The sequence below is a fragment of the Prunus avium genome, chromosome 2 (assembly GCF_965620075.1).
Source record: "Prunus avium chromosome 2, drPruAviu1.hap1.1, whole genome shotgun sequence".
Taxonomy (NCBI): domain Eukaryota; kingdom Viridiplantae; phylum Streptophyta; class Magnoliopsida; order Rosales; family Rosaceae; genus Prunus; species Prunus avium.
This window is the reverse complement of record NC_142285.1, coordinates 21,365,518-21,383,137: the sequence shown is the minus strand read 5'-3', so window position 1 is coordinate 21,383,137 and position 17,620 is coordinate 21,365,518. Positions and strand designations below refer to the sequence as shown.

Below are 17,620 nucleotides of genomic sequence, written 5' to 3'. Positions count from 1 at the left end.
TATATATATTGTACTCTTTTACCTATTTATTTGTTGTTATCCTTGATTTAAATTGTTTGTTTAATATGTTTTGTGAGATTTGTGAAGGAATTGTGAAATATGAGAAAGTGTGCTAAAAAGGATAAGAAGATGAAGATTTCGTGCAAATCAAGCAAAAAAGCCAAATCATTCCTTTCATCACAAGGAATGTTGTCAAATTTTCTAGTTCAAGATGGTTCAAGTCTTACTAAGTCAAACAAGGAGAAATCACGAAGACCCTAGATTAGTAGAAATCCTATTTTTATAATAATTATATTTATACCTTATAACCACTACAAAAAAAAGGCTAGATGCGACACTAGAAAGCCGTCGTGAAAGGTTAACCACACGTCGCAAATGCCTTTTTACGATGGTCTTGCGACGCGTGACCAACTGGTGTCGCCAAAGGTTCTGATGCTTATTACGACGATTTTACCCATCGTGAAAACCAATTACAACGATAGGCATAGCGTCGCAACAGTTTCTTCGTTGGATTTAAAAATAATTCTTACGATACTTTGAACCCGTCGTAAATAGTAATAATGACGACCATTGAATGTCGTAAATACAAATACATATCCAATAAAAACAAAATTTACGTAATTTATTTTTAATATTCACAATAAGAGTAATACACTCACCAAAACTAAAACAACATAGTGTATTATGATATATTCAAGTATTTTTAGTAATTACTAACATTAATATAATAAAAAAACCATTCATGTATCATTGTTACATTTGATATATTAACTAAACATAAGTAACAATCGCGGAAAGAATAATTTAAAGTCAAAAGACGAACAAAATTGTCTCTAAAGTGAATAAACATATTTTTGGTTTCAAATGCCCAAATAAAGTTCACAAGATTATACTAAGAGAATTATGATTGTCTTTGATCTTTCACCCAAACCTGAAAAAAGAAATTTAAAAACCATTAATAAATTATAAATAAAAATATTATAATTTTTCTTGAGTAAATATTTGTGAACATACCTTTGATGAAAACAATTGCTTCATGCTTTTATGCTTCTGGGTCAAATTGATGTTGTTGTTCACTACTCACACTAAGTCTTCGTTGGTGCAGGCTTGATGCATCTGGAATTTGTAACTCACCAATTTATATATACACAAAAAGTTAGTTGGAAATCAATATTAATTAACTCTTCACTGTAATTTATTCTTTATAATAAAGAGATCAAAGTTACACTAAAACATATTATACCTATCCACTTCCGCTTTCAGTTGTGTTAACTTGGAAACCAACATAAGCTTTCATGAGATGGATTTGCGAACTCAGATCCTCATACTTGGATTAGAGATCTCCAAGTTTAAATTCATAATGAGACTTAAGATCATCTATTTGGGATTGGTATTGTCTCTCTAGCTCCTCTTGTATGCTATTCTCATTAATGTCAGAAACTCTTGAACTTCGACCAAATACTTGAGATGGAGTAATACTTGTCCCATACATACGAACACATCCATGTCCATCAGGTCCCATAACTTTAGTAAACACCTTCTCTCTATAATCCTCGTCTTGTTCATGTTCCTCCCTTTCTTCCAAGTACTGATTGAATTGATTCTATAAAACTATAATGCAATATTGAACTTAGTCAAAAGATACAACATATGCACAACCCCACATATTCGTTTTTTTCTTTTTCTTTTTTGGGTCAATATTCCACATATACTTTTAGAAGAAAAAAAACTACATCATACTTACAATAATATTTGCACTCTCATAGTCAAAAACTTCCTCATCGTCGTTCTTTTTTCTCTTTTTTCGTGTCTGCATAAACAGCTCAACCGATCTGTTTTCTCTCATTTCTCTTCCATCTTAATAACAAAAGGAAATTTAACCATGTTAGCAATAAAAAAATTCTAATGCTGTCAAGTTTGGCCATAGATTTTTTCCTAGATAACCAGACTATACTCACAAATGAATGGATAATGAATTTAAAATCTAGAACCACTGCATGCTAAAAAAAAAGTTAGGTTAGTACTCTTACCTTATTTTTCACTTGAGCAAAAGAAGTACGACCGGTCCTATGAGGGGCACTTCCTAATGCATGATTAGCCTTATTTGCTTCAGAACATTCCTACAATATGATTAATTCGGTCAACATACATTACTACTATAAAATCGATAATTTTATCTTATGTCTATGTACCTAACCCCAATACTTTACAAGGATCTTCCATTGGTCTGTAGGGATTTGAGGAGGAGTGATGCCTAAACGCTCTTCATTGGTCTCATATTTGTCATACCATTCTTTCTTAAGCCGACATTTCCAATCTCTCCATCTGTTACCAACTACCTTTAAGCAATGGGGTCTATATGCATCAGGGACATCCGTGTTATCCTACAATTAATAGATAGTAACCATTAAATTTTTTTTTAAAAAAATACTAGCATTTCACCAAAAAAAATAATACTAGCATGTTTGAAAATGGTTGTTTACCTGCACATCTTTCCAAATGTCACCTAATATATGATCAGGCATACCACTCCATGAAACTTTTGTTAGAGGGACCTTTCGGGCATTTCGTGCTATAACTCCCAGTTGTGTACTAAACTTTTGTGCATTTTCTTTTATTGGCTTCCATTTTCATTTAGTATCAAAATCAATATGCAATTTTGTTCCAGTCCCCCACTCAGCAATAGAACAAGAAGCACCCCGACCATTAATGGTAGGCTCAATTTCACATAGAGTAAAACATACAATATGATTTTAATGATGAAATAAATCACCAAATAAAGCAAAACACAATGGTTGTTTGGCCCTAATAACCTGTTTCATCTGATGGCGTTATCAAAGGCTCGTCCTCATGATTAGGAGTAGACAAATTGGGGTGACATTGTTGTGTCTTTAATTGAGACGGTGTCAGTCTCACAGTTGATGCTTGTTGTTGAGATTGAACCGACACAGATGGTGCTTGTCATTGAGATTGATTCAATGTGGTAGGTTGAGGCCACCTAGATGCAATAAGTTGAGGCTGACTCGAAATTGATCCATGTAGCTGAGATGATCGTGCTTGTGACCTACTCTTTTTAGCTCTCACAGGAGATGCAAGCATCAATTCCTCCATTGATTGTTCTCTTACTCGGGGGCCATAATCTGTTGCAATAAGAATATATATATATATATATATATATATATATATATATATAATGATTCCTCTTAAAAGAATTGACATGTAGAACCAATTACCTGTTCAGACAAAAAAAAAAAAAAAAACCAATTACCTGTAAGAGCTAGCATACTCCATATGTAGTTTGCTATTCTTACATCTTAAATATATACATTTATACATATACACAACCTAGCATTATAAAGAAGAGTAACTACTAGAATTATTGATGAATAATGTATTATAATAATTACAAAAATTCAGTAATAAACAATGTCAATAAACTATTTGAAGAAAGGCATTGATAAGCATTCTCAGTCACATTCTTCCATCTTAGCTTCTTCCATCTGAACATTGTTTGTGCCTAATAAATCACGCCCATGAGCTGGCCGAAGGAGCCCCTTTTCTCGGCCCTGACACTTGCTCGTAAAACTGAAACACAGCGTTTCAACAGGGTGCTTTGCCTTCCTGAAGACAAAAGAAAAATGCTAAGGCTGATCATCTCGGCCTCGAGTGCAGGCCGAGGCCGAGGCCGAGCAAAATCACGGCCAAAGGCATTAAAGGCGAATCATCACGTGACAACAGTGTCCCAGGCTTCATTTAATGAAGTAGTGCCTCTGTTTATTGCAGCAAACCCACTGACCACGAATAAGCATTTAATGCACGAGGGAAGGTGGGAAGTGATTGAAGTCAGGATTTGGTGATGAGGATCAAAGTGATTAGACGTAGACATTCTCACAAGAATTCTGACAGCTTGAGATATTAGGTCACTAGCTATCAAGGCCATAAATGCGTCTCCACGGCCAGAAGCGCAAAACCCACGATCAAGAGCGGCGGCCGAGATTCACTGGGATTTATGGGGTCACAACACCATGCTTCACGATCCCAAATGTCGATTGGACAACCCACTTGCTCTAATCAGGCTCCACCATGCAGATTTTCAGCCTCAATTACTCCTCCAGGAACTCTTCCTATAAATACAAGGCTCAAGCTACATTCAAAAGGTTCAAACACCAAACCAAAGCCTCCCACAGAGCAACTTATTTTTTCCTGTAATGCACTTTCAATATCTTTACTTGCTTTCCTAGGAGTAGTGTTAGACTGTAAGGAAAATTCATTCATCAATATATCATACGACCCTTGATTTTCAAGGCACCGGAGCACCATCCCTGTTGTTCGTTCACTCACCCCATATATCATACGACCGTCGCTCCCTGAGCAACGCGCCGGAGCACCGCCCAAAACCCACCACCAACACCATCACTCAACGGCCTTGTAGTTCAGGCCGTGAACCTAACAGCCGAGACTAGTTCCTCTCTCGGCTACAATCGTTTGATTAGAAGACGAGTTCAAACAGGCGCACCACTTATCCATCCCACACTCATCAACATCTCGACGCACGGTAGACCGTGCTGGCACGCCCGCGCACAACCGCACCGCACCGCACCCAAAAGCAGGAAGCCGCGTGTCAACGCATATCCCCTCGGCCCGGAACTCCAGGCCGTGAGATTTGCGCGGCAGACAAACATTCGTGTCTACTGTCGTTCCATCTACTCCTTCCCTCACCCAACCAACATCTTCATCATTCAAATAAATAGTTTCATCCAATTGCTGGGGTGCATACAAATTAACTTGAGGCACCATCGCCGGACTATGATAAGAGTCTTTTGAATACATATCAAATAGATCTCTAACAGTTTCTGTAACATCCCGGTCCGAAAAAGGAAATAAAATAATTAATTTAAGAGGAAATAAATTTGAATGAGAAAATAAATTGAAATAAAATAATAAAAATAAAAGGATTTGCACTAATTAAGGGTTTTGAAGATAATAAATATTTACGTAATTTTCAAAGGGGCAAAAAGGTCATTTTAAGTTCGGGAAGGAATTTGGGACTTCCGGTTATACCGTTGCGTAGAGCACGTCGAAACGAGTCCGTAGACACGTAATGGGCTCAGATCCGAGTTATAACGAGAGAGATACGAGCAAAATTCAAGTAGGGGCAAAAATTGTAATTTTGGCAAACTGGTTTTTAAAACCAGAATTTCTCTCTCTCCCTCTCTGGTTTTCACGACAGCAGCCCCTCCCCCCCTTTATTTTTGGAAACAGCCGGTGGCTTCCAAGAGCCACCGCCGTCGCCACAAGTCGCCTCTGGCCACGGGGCCGGATTCAAAAGAACTGGCCCGCCTCCATCTCCCCATCCCAACCAGTCTCAGCCGCTGGAACCGCTGGTGCTAGTCGGAAATTGCTGAAATTCGAGCTGTTTTTGGACAGATTTTTTGTAAACTTTCTTGAGCTCGTTCGGACGCCTCTGGCCACCAAATCTTGCGATCCAGGTATGGATCTTGAACCTCTCGAGCTGATCTTGCTGCTGGTTGAGTTATTTTTGGGAAATTTCTGCGTTTAGGTAGTCGTTTAAGCGATTGAAAATCTGTTGGCTTTCGGCCTCCGATTTCGGCCACTTCCGCTCTTTTTTCGGGGTAGGTCCAAGAACAAAAGTGGCTCCAAATTAGGGGTATTACCTAGGGTAGGAGTCTTGAGCCGTGATTCTGAGATTTTCCGGCGAAGCGATATCGCTTGGGACACCCACGCGCTGCCAGCGCGTGTGGCGGCACGTGGGCACTGTAGCTGAGGGTATTATGTCCCAATGCGATCTCCTAGTTGTCACGAGCGCGTAGGAATTTGCCGATCACAATTCGGATAACGTTTGAACCCCGAATGGATTTTACATATCGTGTGTTATCCGGGTTTGATATGTTAGAACCGTTGGATCACTTCCAAATTCACATATGTTGTTCCTTGTATTCCTAGGATCGTGTAGGAATTCGCGGATCGTGAATCGGAGCCTCGGATGTTCTGATTCAATGACTTAAAGTTTAACGTGTCACGATAACCGTCTAATCGTGCGATCGGGAGCGATCCGACCGTCCGTTTCGGACCAAACTTGTAGGACGTATTCCCTAGACCTTGTGGAACCCATAGGAACTTTCGGATCGTAAAATGGAGGTCGTGGGCCCCGCGGTCCCAGTTGACCAAGTTTGGGCATTTTGACCCTCGGTTGACCGTAAGTCTTCCGAGGTAGTTCCACTCTTCGAGGAGTACTACAATGACCTTTTTGGATGAGTCTTGACCATCATTTGATTTATGTTGATTATGTGGGTCTATGAGATTATTTTTATGGTTATGTGATCGAAATCTTATGCTTTTGAATTTAATAGTTTATTTAAATTCTTTTTATATTTAATAGTTGAATTCGTTATTTTTGTAAAGTATTTGTGATATATGTGGGTTTGACATATTCATGTTTCTTGAGTCATATATATAATATTTGAAGAAATGCTATCTATGTTGATTATGTGTGGGGTATTTGGGTTGTTGATGTGAGATGCTAGGAAGATTTGAGTTAGAATGTCAGTTTGAGTGCTATTAGCACTACCTTAGGTACCTCACTGGATATAGAATATGCTTGAGAGTTTATTGTCTATACTATGAATAGGTATTGTGGGAAAATTGAATTAAGGAAGGGAGTATTATTTTATATAATATTTATATAAGGGACTACGAACTCCACCATCATATGTACCTCCTCTTGGATGATGACACTTGGAAAAAGTGAAAATGGATATTTGGAAACGGTGGATATGGACACTGGGATACATGGAAATGGATATGGATTGGATATGGTTTGGATATGACGGAACCCAGGGCATCCTTGACGGGATGTTGCTGTAGACCCTTGATTGGGTAGTCTGCGCGCGTAGGGCAGTTCCAGGCGTACGGGTCTTGATTCTTCGTCCGTATATGCTGGGTTAGAGTTAGTCCCCCAGTTGGATGGCTCATCTGTAACATCTAGGAAATATATATATATATATATATATATATATATATATATATATATATATTAATAAAATATATGTGGTTAACTTAATTATGAGTTATAAATAAATTTAATTTTATATTATAAATAAATAAATTAATTTAAAAAAAGAAAAGAAAAAAAAGAATGGAGGCAACGTGTAAGCCAAGCATTCTTCCCTCCTTCATTCCTTCCCTCTTCCCTCATACAATCCCTTCACAAAAATCTGGTTTAATCTCAATTGGATGAGTTGTAAACCTAGGATAGGTGAGTCACCTAGTCTAAGCTAAGAAAATTAATTGCTTAAACTAAGATAAATTTTTGGGATGAAAGAAATGGAAGTTGGGGTGAGGAAGAAAGGAGAAGATAGGAGGAAGAGAAGAAGAGAGTTTCTAAGGTGAGTTGATTTCGAAATTTCTGGTTTTGACCTTGTGGTTGTGTGATTTTAATCTCTTAAAGAATAATTTGAGTCATTTGAATGTTAGGAAGATTGAATTGGAAGAGGTTGAACCTCTATTTTCGGATTGGGTGTATAGAGCATTTTTTTTCAACTATGGGTGTTGTTGATTTTGGTTTCATTTTGAGTTTTGATGAGTTCAATTGATAGGTATGAAGTTTAGAAGAGTTTTAGAAGCCTTAGGAACCACTTGGGGTGTTAGAATGCGTGAAAACAACTTTGAACAAAAATCTGGAAAATGTCATTTTCTGGAAATTTTCAGGCCACGAGCCTCACTTTGGATCTCTGTTTCTCCCAATATTTTGAGTTTTTGAGGAAGTAATTTGTTGGATTTTAAACTAGACATGGCAAGGAACGAAAACCAATTAGTTTCGTCAAATTTGGTTGAGTTTTGATAGGTTGAACACTTGTGCAAAGTTTGGAAAAAAGTCTGTTTTCTGCAGAAAAATCAGTCACAAGCCTAATTTTGGAGCTGGTTTTCTCCTTCGTTTTAGATCAGTTTTTAGTGTGGTTTGTTGGGTTAGAAACTACATATACTAAGCTTCAAAACCATTATAAGTTTTCCCATTTTCGTTGATGTTTGGTTGGTTAAAAGGCCTCACAAAAATCTGGAATTAAAACTGGAAAAACAGGGGAAGTTGCAGAATTTTTTGAAGATGATGAACAGTAACCAAAACAAGCCCACTCGCGGCTCCGGAAAGTGGCGGCGCGTGGCAGCTGTTCCGGCAGCCTCCGACGCCATATTTTTAGTCCATTCGACTCGATTTCTCGATCCGAGTCCGACGGTATAGGTTTCGGGACTTTTTGAGGGGTTTAGCTTGGAGAGTGGGGTGCACTCTCTATGTTAAGAGAGAAAAATATTTTTATAAAAATTAGATTTTTCTAACTTTATTGATGTTATTTATTTATTTTCCAAATCTAGGAACGGGAGAGAACCCGACCACCTTCGAAGGGTAATTTCGTCCTTTTAGCTTCGTGGACACGAGGTAGGGTCTCTAACTTTTTCCCCAATGATTATACTATATCACTGTTAATCTTGGTGTTTATATATAAGATTAAATATGAATATCTTGTTGTTGTGCTTGGTGTGTATCGTTAGGTGAATGCTAATGTTGTTTTAAGAATGTTTATCGAATATTATATGATGTTTGATGAATATTACTATTCATGTGAATAAATTTGAAATATTATTATTTTTATTTGAATTGTTATCATTCTGCAAACGTTTGAGCTGCATTACATATGGATCATAAATACAGTTGTGTTGGGTCTGTGCGTAGTTTAAGGTATATCTAAAGGGTGGGAGAAGGCTTTAGATATATCAAGAAAAAAATGTGGAATATATTCGGGTGACGGGAGCAGAGCTTGAATATATTAAGGTGATGGGAGCAGGGCCTCTAACGAAAAGTGAAAGTTGAGAAATGCGTAAACAAAATGAACTTGGGGTAAGGGATGGATGGGCACTAATTTGTATTTTAGGGTATTCGGAGCCACAGTAGTAAAATGCATGGTATGGGACATGCAGGCTTGATGCCCTAAAGTATGAATTAGTGGGTCTAGAAGGGAGTGAGTTCATGACATCATCGCATATGCATAACTTATTTATTTTGTAATTGTGTAATGCATGCCACTTTGGTTAGCGGTGATAGCTGGCTTTGAAGAGGGGGGAAGGGGGAAGGGGGGGCGGGGGGGGGGGGGGGGGGGGGGGGGGATGTTACAGTACTCTACTGGGTATTAAAATGCTCACACCCTAATAGATGTTGCAAGTTTCAATGCAAATCCCGAGGAAGGAGAAGTTCCACCAGAGGACTAGATCAGTGTTGTTAGATGCTGTTTGTAAAATTATTAAGGAATAAATTGTTGGAATATTACTCTAGAGTGTGTAACTAACCTTGAGCTACTGTGACTCTGAGTTTGTAATTATTAAATAAGTTTGTAATATTATTGGCTCTATTTCTATAATATCATAGTTATCGAAGTTTGTTTTTTTTATATAACTATGATATGATTCATGCCTTAATTTGGAGATAGTCCCTATTTTCGAATCGGGGCGTGACATCATCCCTAGCCACATGGGCGTTTGAGGCCGGATACTTGTGAGCTAGTAAACAATCCCCTATTGGATTGTTTCCCCCAGTACATGATGTGCATCATCATATGTACCTCCCATGGGACATTGATATATGGAAATTATGGATATGGTCTGGATATGACGGAACCCGGGGCATCCTTGACGGGATGTTGCTGTAGACCCTTGATGTAGGAATTTCAAAACATTTTTCCAAAGTTCATTTGAATATTAAACATGCATTTAATCAAATTAATCGCAGCGGAAGTCTAAGGTGGTTGTTTAAATTCAAAACAAAACTTCTTCCAAGTATCTTAAGCCATGAACATTGATATGTTTTTCATAAATGAAAATTCAAGAGAAAGGATAAGATCTAATTACCCTTGAAGCAATTATATGAACCAATTTGTGTTTGGTCTTCTCTTGATGATTTCCTCTTTGTTGATCTCCTCTTTGATCTTTGCTCCTTAATCTTTCTCCTCCATGTGAGCCACAAAAGTATATGGCCTCTAAGTCTCCACACCAATGGAACCTTGAGATGAGAAGAAGTATATTGAGAATACTTGGATGCTAGTGCAAGATTCTCAAGATTGGTTTCAATCTAAACCACTTTGAAAAATGAAAGTATTTCACTCTTGAAAACTCTCCTTTTTCTCTCTTTGATCTCCCAAAACCTATTTGGTTGATGTTGGATTGTGTTTTTGTGTTAATGAGCTTTTGGAAACAATTCCCATACACATTCACTTAACCATTTTCGGCCAAATCCCATTGGGCTTCCAAAATTGGGCCTTATGATACTTAAACCATAATTTATAGGTGTCTTAAGCCCTTGGGCTTGATACCCAACCATTTGGACTTCCCTCTAACTATTATCGAGGCCCAAATACGTTTTTACACGTAGTAAATCATCCACATCAAATCAATCAAATTGATTTCCTCATTCTCATTTGTATTACTCAAAGTTAACCATTTAAGGTGTGCGATCCATTAGGTTCTAATTAGCAAGGCAGTGGGAAAATATTAGAACTCTTTCTAACCAACTGGAATTAAAACCCCTTTTTAATTCTTCCTTTATTTGGATCGATCACAATCAATCCTAGGACTTCCACAAGCCAAGAGTGACATCTAGCAATATATCAAGGCTACCCAAGCTAACCAGAATAGATGAAGAACCTATTCAGTTGGAATTGCAATGCAATACGATCCTTCTCTTATACAATGTTTCAAATCATATTATTAGGGTACGGATTGTTTATGTCAAACCCCTAATATGATTTATAACCTCATGTGATTCAAAAGAACATGATTAAGAACAACTTTCTAAATCAAGCTCAAAATACTTTGGCCAAAGATTTACTGAATCACATCTTGAAACATTCTCCTTCTTTATCGAAAGTAGAGATTCCTTATTGTACATTCACATGCCCCTATGATGAATTAAGAGATCCCAACAACACTTAAGACAAATCTTTTACGGCTTGCCTTTAAGAGCTATCAAAGATCAATAACGCATCACAGGACAACCATGATGCCCCAGGTCTAAGGACTAATTTGCATTATTGCAACTATGAGTTCTCATTTGACATATAGATAAATACTCCATATGAGAACTACGGTTGATCGCGTTCAGTGTACTCATTCACTAATGAGCACCCACATACTTGTATTAGTGTCAACTACACAAATGGTTTGAGACTAACCATCCTCCCAATTGAGCATACATAATATGTGCTAATCTTGACGGTTTATCAATGCCCATTTGATAACCTATGATTATGAACATTTTGGGATGCTACAGTTAGAGATTAAAGGTCTCCCGAATCTAATCTTCTTTAGATTACTTTATCTCTTATTTAGCATACCCGGGACATTTGTTTCTTTACACAATGTAAAAGATAACAAATAAGTTTGCCCTTTATATATCATATACGAAATGTATTCTAAGGAGATTACATCAAATGTATTGGCTCTTAGGGCACATTTCTAACAATCTCCCACTTGCACTAGAGCCACATAGCCATGTATCTCATACCCATTATCTCTGTATGTCTATCCAGTTGTGACTGTGACATAGGCTTAGTGCGTGGATCTGTTACGTTGTTTGCAGATGCCCCATCTAGTGGTAACATTTTTCTATGTGTTTGGATCTTTGATGAGACCTAGGTTCCTCGGCTTGAGCTATCGCCCCATTGTCATCACACAGTAATGGTACTTGTGACATTATGGTTAGAACCTCATTTAGTTCGGTAATGAACCTTTTTATCCAAACAGATTTTATTGTAGCTTCTAAAGCGACAATGTAATCAACTTTAGTTGTTCTCCAACAACTACGTGTTCATTCAAAATGAAGACGTACCCTTAGGTGGATTTGCAATAATTGATAATAGATATATTATCCAAATCAGTAAATGCTTCCACTTGCTACTCTGATGTTTCTCTCAGATGAGGAACATGTCCTTAGTCCTTCTTAAGTATTTAAGAACATACTTGACTGCTCCCAATTGATCCAATCATGGGCTTGATTTATATCTTCTAGTTATACTCGTATAACCGATATCATGTCTCGTACATGCTATGACATATATGAGAATCCCAATTGCATATGCATAAGAGATTTTTACTCATCTACTGTATCTCATAATGAGTTTTTGGACACATGCTCTTAGAAAAGTGAAGTCCATGTCATACTGGAAGTAAACTTTTCTTAGACTGTTCCATATGAAATCTCCTTAGCATCTTATCAACATACAAGGATTGAGATAATCCAATTATTCTCTTAGATCTATCAGGATAAATCTTTATCTCAAGTATGTAAGATGCTTCTTTAAAATCTTTCATTAAGAATGATTTTAATGAGTCACAGCTTCACTGAAGATATCATTCCTATATCGTTTCCGATAAGTAGTATGTCATCTACATACATCACTAGGAATGCTACCAAACTCCCACTGACCTTTTGTACACTCATTAGTCATCCATGTTTTTGTATGAAGTCAAATGTTTTGACAACTTCATCAAATAGGATGTTACAACTCCAAGAACCTTGCATCAACCCATAAATGGATCTATGTAGCTTGCATACCTTATTCTTATCAACTTTAGAAATGAAGCCTTCAGGTCGATCTATATATAGTTCTTCCTGAAGGTGGCCATTCAGAAAAGCCGTCTTCACATTCATTTTGATAAATCTCATAATCATTGTATGCATCTATTGCAAGAAAAATCCGAATAGACTTTGTCATAGTGACAAGAGAGAAGGTTTCTTCATAGTCAATCATTTCTCTTTGCTTGTAGAACTTTGCTACTAGCCTTGCTTGTAGGTTTCTACTATTCCATCTGAGCCTATCTTCCTCTTAAAGATCCATTTATTCCCTATTGGTACAATACCAGGAGGAGGATCACTAGAGTCCAGACTTAGTTGGTATACATAGAATCCATTTCGGATTTCATGGCTCCAAGCCATTTCTATGAGTCAATGTCTGACATTGCCTCATTGTAGTTCGAAGGGTCTTCGATATCCTTACAATCACTTAGGAGATTCAACTTTCCTTTGTTGTCATGAAGGAAACTATAATACCTTTTAGGCATTCTCCTAACCCTACTTGAACTACGTGGAGTCTGTGTTACAACAGGTTGTGGATCTGGGACTGCATTTAGTTATCCGCATCTTGCCTTTTGACATATGCTGGACAACCCCAAATCTTAATCTAATCAAGACTTGGTTTCTTCCCAAATCACATTTCAAATGGAGTTTGGGGAACGGATTTTGGAAGGCACTCTATTTAGCAAATGAATTGCAGTTTCAAGTGCATATCCTTAAAAGGATATAGGTAAATCAGTACAGCTCATGAAACTCATTTTAGAAACTCCATTACGTTGTGGAATTCCTGGTGGAGTCAATCGTGATAAGATGCCATGTTCCTTAAGGTAATCAAGAAACTATGTGCTTAAGTATTCACATACCCGGGACATTTGTTTCTTTACACAATGTAAAAGATAACAAATAAGTTTGCCCTTTATATATCATATACGAAATGTATTCTAAGGAGATTACATCAAATGTATTGGCTCTTAGGGCACATTTCTAACACTTGATTGGGTAGTCTGCACGCGTATGACTGTTTCAGACGTACGGGTCTTGATTCTTCGTCCGTACGGGCTGGTTGAGTTTAGTCCCCCAATTGGACGGCTCGTCCCTAGCCACATGGGCATTTGAGGCCGGATACTTGTGAGCTAGTCAACAATCCCTTGTTGGATTGTTTCCTCTGGTACATGATGATGGTGAGAGGTGGGTGTTATTATATTACATATATGTATATGTGGTTTTGATTATGGTTTGAGATTTGTGAGTTTGTACATGTATGAATGTTTAAGCCTTGGATTGGGAAGTGTTGTTCGGCAACATACGCCTTGGATAGGGTATGGTTGCGTGGAAAGAATTGATATAAAGGGAAGAAATTGTTAATGTGTTCATTGTGTTTTGTCGGAATTTGAATGGTGATAAATCTGAAATGTATTGTTGGTTCTACTTTAAATAATGATATATTATCGGAGTTGTGGCCGTTGATGATGAGAACTACGTGTGGTTTGATCCCTTGTCCAAGGGTACGTAGGCAGCTTGGGGTCTCACCTAGGTGCAGCCGCGAAATATTATTGTGTTTAAAAGGTTTGATCGATTCTGTGTATGTGATTGGATTCTGATGTGGTTATTGAATTTGAATCCTGTTTGATGTTTTCGGTGGTATTCATAAAGTTGTTTGAAATATTCAATTGCATTGTTTATGTAGTTTTCGACTTAAGAACTTTGCTGGTTTTGTTTCGAACCATTTGAAGGCCAGAGGCCTATTTTGTATTTTACATGTTGATAACTTGTGCATGCTGCCAGTTGGGTTTTAAACTGTGTTTTGTTTTTAGGTTGAAATATTAGGGAAAGTCTAATTTTCAGGGGAGACTCTGCCGAAATTTCGGCAGGTGGGCCCGGCATCGGTGTGATGTCGGAATTCGGCATCGGTGTGATGTCGGAATTTCCACAGGATTCGTCTCGAATTTCGAGGAATTCGGGGCGGGTCCTGTCAGTTTCGTCCAATTGCTGGGGTGCATATAACTTAACTTGAGGCACCATTGCCGGACTGTGATAAGAGTCTTTTGAATACATATCAAATAGATATCTAACAGTCATATTAAGAACAACATGCCAATCTGGATCCACTGGGTCTTGTACATAACAAACTTGCTTTGCCTGTTGTGCGAAGATGAAAGGCTCATCCCCTATTGCATTATCTCTGTATAACAAATGATTAAAATTCACTAACATGAATTTAAACTCATCTTCTTTCACTCCACCAAGACCATTAACCCAATGACACTTGAACAAAACAAATTTCATGGCATTGGTATATCAGATCTCAACCACATCTATCAACACACCATAAAAGATGACATCACCTAAGCGAGGATTATTGGCCCTAGCACTTGCATAACTCATAGTGTCTACTTTCAAAACAACCCCATAATTTTGAGTGGTTCTATTTTTTTTCACTTTCTTTCGTACGAAATTTGGAGCCATTGATTACATATCGTTTGAATCTTCATGCAAATTGGTCTGGACCATTAGCCAAATTGATAAATATTTCTTCAGAGAATACAACATTGGTGGTTTGCATTTGTCTGAACCTATATAATATCATTATAAGAAGTCAAATGGGAAACAACTTTGATTTAATATATCTATATATTAACTATACAAATTTAATAATTTAAAATACTTACATAAGTTTTAAACCGTATGTGAAAGGTCTCATTGTGGACTTTTCTAATATAATGATTTGTTCTTCGAGACATTTCCCGCGCAAGTATTTCAAGGTACTGGCTGTGTATATGAAAGTTATTATTTAAAAAGTGAATTAAGAAGAATTCAAGATAAGAAAAATAATTATACTTTGACTTACTTCTGAAATGGTGTGACGTCATCTGTGTTGACTAGCACATACCTGTGTGCTTGTGTCCATGTAACATCATCAAGACATATTTTAACTCCTTTAGTTATAGGACGACCAAAGTCACCACCACCATCATTAAGTTTCGATTCCACTTCATTTAAGTACAATGCACAAAAATTCATGCATTCTTCCATCAAGTACCCTTTAAAGTGTTAATAGATACCTATAAGAAAAATAATTAATTTCAAATCTAATTAAAATAATTAAAAAGTACAGCTGCATTTTTACATACCTCTCAATAGGATACATCCATCGAAATTGGACGGCTCCAGTAATCAATGCTTCCTTAGCTAGATGGACAAGCAAATCCAAATCAGATGGTAAGTTCACTTTTGAGCAAAGTTGTCTAAAGAAATTGGTGAACTCGATTAATGCTTCAACAACATGCTTCAACAATTCTATAAGAAAAGCAGTCAATCTGCAATAAAAAATAAATAAATATTAGCAATTAAGTATAAATCAATTCCAAACATACCAGACAATTAGCAAAACAGAGAGAGAGAGAGAGAGAGAGAGAGAGAGAGAGAGAGAGAGAGAGAGAGAGAGAATTACAAGAGATTAGATTGATGGTGGCCTCCATGATCTCTGAGGGAGGAGTTGAATTAGGATTTAGGAGGAAGAAGGTGAGATGAGAGGGAGACTAGACGTGGGTTTGTTTTTCATCTGAAAACTAGGCACACTAATTGAAAACTTTTGGGACAGTTTGTGCGTGTCGTATCAAATATCCAAACTCGTCGCCAGAATATGGTCCACGACACCTATTTCAAGCAGGTCGCACATAGATCAATTATATGCGTATTTGTGACTTTTTCTCCGACGTTACTTATAAGGGTGTTGCAAATACCTTCGCGTCATTACTCCGCACGCTAAAGCTAAAGCAATTGCGAGGGCCGCATGCTCTGTCCCAAAAAACCTATCGCAAAAGGGGCAATTTCTGGTAGTGAACAACAAAAGATGCTCCTTGTTATTGAGAAACATGATGGTTGATGAAGACATGGAAGGCACCGAATTCTCCAAGTTGATCCTACACCATTGTCACAGCTGCTCTTAAAAAAAACTGAAAAATTCGATGAGACTAGTAAAACGAAATTAGTTAATTTATTATAGGGCTAACGTCAAAAGACTCCCTGAATGTTTGGGGTCATTCTCAATATGGGCCCCCAAGTTTCAATTTCATCAATTTACACCAAATGATTTTCAAATCTGACCAATTTAAGCCTTATGTTAAGTTGACCGTTTGGTTAGAAAGTTAATTGATGACGTGTCCACTGTAAGACCCACCAATTCCTTAAAAAAAATCAATTATATAATATAATAAAATAACATTTTAAAAAATATATTTAAAAAAAAACTTCCTCTCTTCGTCCCTCCCTTTCTCTCCGTCCCCCTTCTCCTCCCAGCTCTCCTACCCCATCGCCCCTCCCCCTTCGAAGAATCCAACCACCTACACCTCCTCTCCAAAGCACATCTCCACCATCTACTACTCCTTCGAGCTTGTCCAAACTCAGAGGCCGAGGATGACGGCGTATCTCGCTCTTTGAAGAAGGATCTGACTTGGTTTCATATGATCTGAAACATGAATATGAAAAGAAAATTCTTGCAACATCCAAATTATGAACTCTTGCAACATCCAAATTATGCTTCACTTTCATACCATCTAATTCTTTTCTAGGAAATTAGATAAAGTTTCCTTTACAATTCAAGCCATTTCATTTCTTGAATTATATATGTGGAGCAGGTAAGGTCGCTACGATCATAATCTCTAGCATAGCTAAGTCTAAACACACACACCAAAAAGCGAGGGATAGATGGAAGTATTATATATAGTAGCAGATTAAAAGCTAAAATCAAAAGAGAAAAAGAAAAGAGTTTGTAACATTTTAAATATATCTGGCAGCACAACCAAAGAAAAGAACCTACAAACTGAGATAAGGTTTGCATTCTTCCCATTTCTAATTTCAAAGCTACTTGGCCTTGTTGAATAGCAAGAAGGCCATGCCCACCCTTCATCCAAGTATCGTAAAGGGTATAGAGGGCATCGAGGGTACGTGCTTTTTAGGTATCAGAGAGGCCATACCTGCTAGCAA

General features: G+C 37.5%; 1 pseudogene; it reads right to left on the bottom strand.

Moving 5' to 3' along the window:
* Positions 1 to 1,243: 1,243 nt before the first annotated feature.
* On the bottom strand, positions 1,244 to 16,388 carry LOC148296595 (uncharacterized; annotated as a pseudogene).
* Between the last annotated feature and the right edge of the window lie 1,232 nt (positions 16,389 to 17,620).